This window comes from Diospyros lotus, chromosome 12, assembly GCF_014633365.1.
Source record: "Diospyros lotus cultivar Yz01 chromosome 12, ASM1463336v1, whole genome shotgun sequence".
Taxonomy (NCBI): Eukaryota; Viridiplantae; Streptophyta; class Magnoliopsida; order Ericales; family Ebenaceae; genus Diospyros; species Diospyros lotus.
The window spans coordinates 5,325,542-5,329,183 of NC_068349.1; positions in this window are offsets into that span (position 1 = coordinate 5,325,542).

The following is a 3,642-nucleotide window of genomic DNA, read 5'->3' on the forward strand; positions in this document are numbered from 1 at the left end:
TCGAATTGTCATAGGGGACTTTTGAGAAGTCAATGGAAGCTTGAGGGAGTTTCGATTTTTTGTAATGAGCAACCCTTCAATGGTTTCGAGATGAAACAATAGCCCGATAAGGACACTGGGGTGAAATCGTCATTATCGAGTAACTTTGAAATTATTAATTTTGCATTTTCGGTATTGTAATACAATTTAATTTAGGGTTTGAGGGCATATTTGCAATTAGGGAATTACTTAAGTGAAATTAAGTAGGAAATTGAGATTTAAATGTATAATTTTCCTATTATTATAATATAATTTACAATTATATTTATATATATATGTGAGGAGGTGTGGAGGCCAGCTTCTGTGAAGCTTTTAAATGGCCTAGATTTGCTGCAATGGGAGAGAATATTGGTTGCAAGATTTAAGGAAGAAGATCTGAAGAAATCTAAGGTAAAGAGATTTGAGAGGATTGTGACGTGTAATTATACATATATATATATATATATTTGAGTGTGTATGCGTATCAGTGCGCATGTATGGCCATGCCTTGCACATCCCATGCTTTGCAACATCCCATACCCTGCAAGACTTGGAAGGATTTGCACACCAAAAGGGTTCTTCACGCAAGTAGGTAGGGGCATGGCAGTGAGGGAGCAGCTGAGAGCTTATAAATAGCAGCAAGGAAAAGTGAGGGAAGTAGGGAGTTTGAGAGAAACGCTTGGTCGAGGGAAGCAGAGGGGAGAGAGATTGAGAAAGAAAGCTTGGGCTGAGCCAAGGCCGGGAGCAAGAGAGAGAGATCGAGAGAGAGAGAGAGAGAGTGCTGGAACCGAGATGGCCGCCTGGAATGGCCGAAATCGGCCATGGCAGCAGCAGCAAAGCTACTGTTCGGCAGCCATGGCCGACGCACAGCAAGCAGCTGCGAGCGCGGTAATAGGCGCTATGGAAGGCGGCCGGTGATGGCGGAGGAGCAGCAACCAGCGGAAGCGGCAGCAGCCGGTGAGGAAGGCGGCAGGCATGGCGGGTTTGCGCGCAGGCAGGGGAAGAAGAAGAGAAGAGAATGAGGAAGAAGAAGAGAAGAGAAGAAGAAGAAGAAGAAGAAAGAAAAGAAAAAAAGAGGGAGTTGTAGGCGCGGGAAGAGGAGGAAGGAGAAGAAGGAAGAAAAAAAAGAAAAGAAAAGGAAAAAAAGAAAAAGAAATTGAGAAAAATGCTAAAAAAAATTATTGGAAAAATTCCAAAAATGGGAAATAGATATTTACTAATATTTCAGAGATTTTGGGCGAGAAAATAGTTCGAATACGCATTTCAAGGATATGACACACATATCGAGGAAGCTGGAGAGGCTAAGTCTAGGTAAGTAAAATTTTCTAGAAAATTCTAGAAATTCAAGAATATTATTTTATGAATATTCGAGGAAATATTTGAGAAATATTTAGTTTGAATTTTTTGAGGAAAAATAGGAAGAAATAGAGAGAAAAATAAAGAAAATGCAAGAAATTATGAAAAAATGAGTTTTAATACTTATTTAATTAAATATGATGATTAGGATGCTTTGAGGCTAAAGTTGAAGTGACTTGTGCAAATTTTGAGATTGACAAGCAAATCGAGGCAATGCACGAATTTTGAGACATACGCGAATATCGAGGTAGCCCGATAGGCTTGAGAAGGTAAGTGGTACTTCCCAACTAGATTTAGCTTTATGGAAAATGGTTGGTTATAGGTGATTTATGTTTCAAACCCCAATCTTCGGGGATGCTTTCATCATATTGACATGCTCTGATATGTATCCATCACGTAGACTGCATACATGACATACTATGAAATGCATATGTACACGTTGATATCATTGATCATGCGTATTGTGGCCGTAGGGAGTACGAACTAGCACCGCTACTTTACTAAGGGTGCCCCCATACATCCCAGCTTCGAAAGAGGTGGCCGCAAAAATGGTGCAGTTGACCCCTACGATGAAGTAAGACATTGCATTCATGCATGAAATATGTTTTTTGTACCCTTAGATGATTCATCATCTAACTTGGGGTTTGCCCCTAGAATATTCAAACGTTTCATATGAAAATTGTAACAAATACGAGGATGAATGAGGCATGAAATGGCACTTAACAGAGTGCATGATGAATAAAATGTATATAATGTAGCCCATGTATTTAAGTTCTACTACTTTGAATTCTGGACGTTTTGAAAGCATGAGAATGAATAAAATGTATGTAATGTAGCCCATGTATTAAAGGTTAATGATAGTTGAAAACTTATGTTTGTATTAAGTTATGTTGATGAACGATGATTTAATGATCAATGTTAAGATATTAGGTTCGATCCTTACTTCCGCACTTGATGTGTATAATAATTCTCTTTCAAGAAAATGATTGAGAATTCTGGGACAAATTCGAGGTATGATTTAGGATTAGTTTGAAAGGAAAAAAAATTATTATCCCAAAATTGTTCCAAGTTATAATGCGTCTAAGAAAGCGGGACGTTATATTTTCTATTTTCTATTAAATTCAATCTCTATTTAACAAGAACTATGCAGTGAATAAAATAATCCTCTAAGAATTAGCTTCTTCCCTATATTCTATACACGTTTTACACAAACAGGATCATTGTGGCTCGAGTTTAAGTGATTTCTAAGTTTGGCACGAAAATCGAGATTGGGCATTCAAATTGAGGTAGTGCACATTTTTCAAGGTATTCTGAACTTGGTACAAAAGGTGAGTGGTTCACTCTAAAAGCTTGTATATAATATAATTGCTTATATTATGCATGATACTCATGAAAGTTATGATCATTTTGTCATATTTGTTCATATACTATTGCACGAAAAGTCATAATTTTTACATGGCATGATATTATTATCATATTGATATTCATGCATAGGATTGAGATGTCACCCTGATAGTGTAGCTATAATTCCCCAAGGACAACTGATGGAACAACGTTAGAATTATCCTGAAAGTAGGTCAGGATTTTGCCTAGGGTTCCATGCCGGACTGGTGGGCCAGGAAAGTTGCACTAGGACATATGTTTGTTAATGTTATTGCATCATGTATTTATGTATTTATTTTTAAACCCTCACTAGAAGATTCATCTTCTAATTGGGTTATACCCCTGAAACATTCAAACGTTCCAGATAGGACTTGCAGCTTAAACATGGAAGTGATTGAGACATGACAGCACATGGTGACTTATCTGATGGATTCAGTATGTGGTTTCGGTATTTTGCTTCACCATGAAGAGACAGATATGTTTTAATCTTTTACTCTTTTGATGATTAGTATTACACAAAACTCTTATGTATTCAAGTGGTGTTTTGAGGAACCAATCATGTAATATTGTTCAATATTATTGAGGTATCATTTGATTGTATCTGAGGTATTTGGTTATTATCTTTGAAAGATAAGTCTCCATGTATTTTGTATTTGAAGATATATACTATGGTACGGATTTTTATGTTATGATTTAAGTGAATTCAGTTACGTATCATATCAGGTTTTGATTGCTTTTGCATTTATGATAATTATCTGTCTTAATTTATTAATTCTTATTTTGGTATGCTGAGAAGGTAGAACGGAATTATCAAAAAATGATTTATATTGAAATTATGTTGAAAAAAATATATATATCCCCGAAATTCCTAAGTTATTTAACACT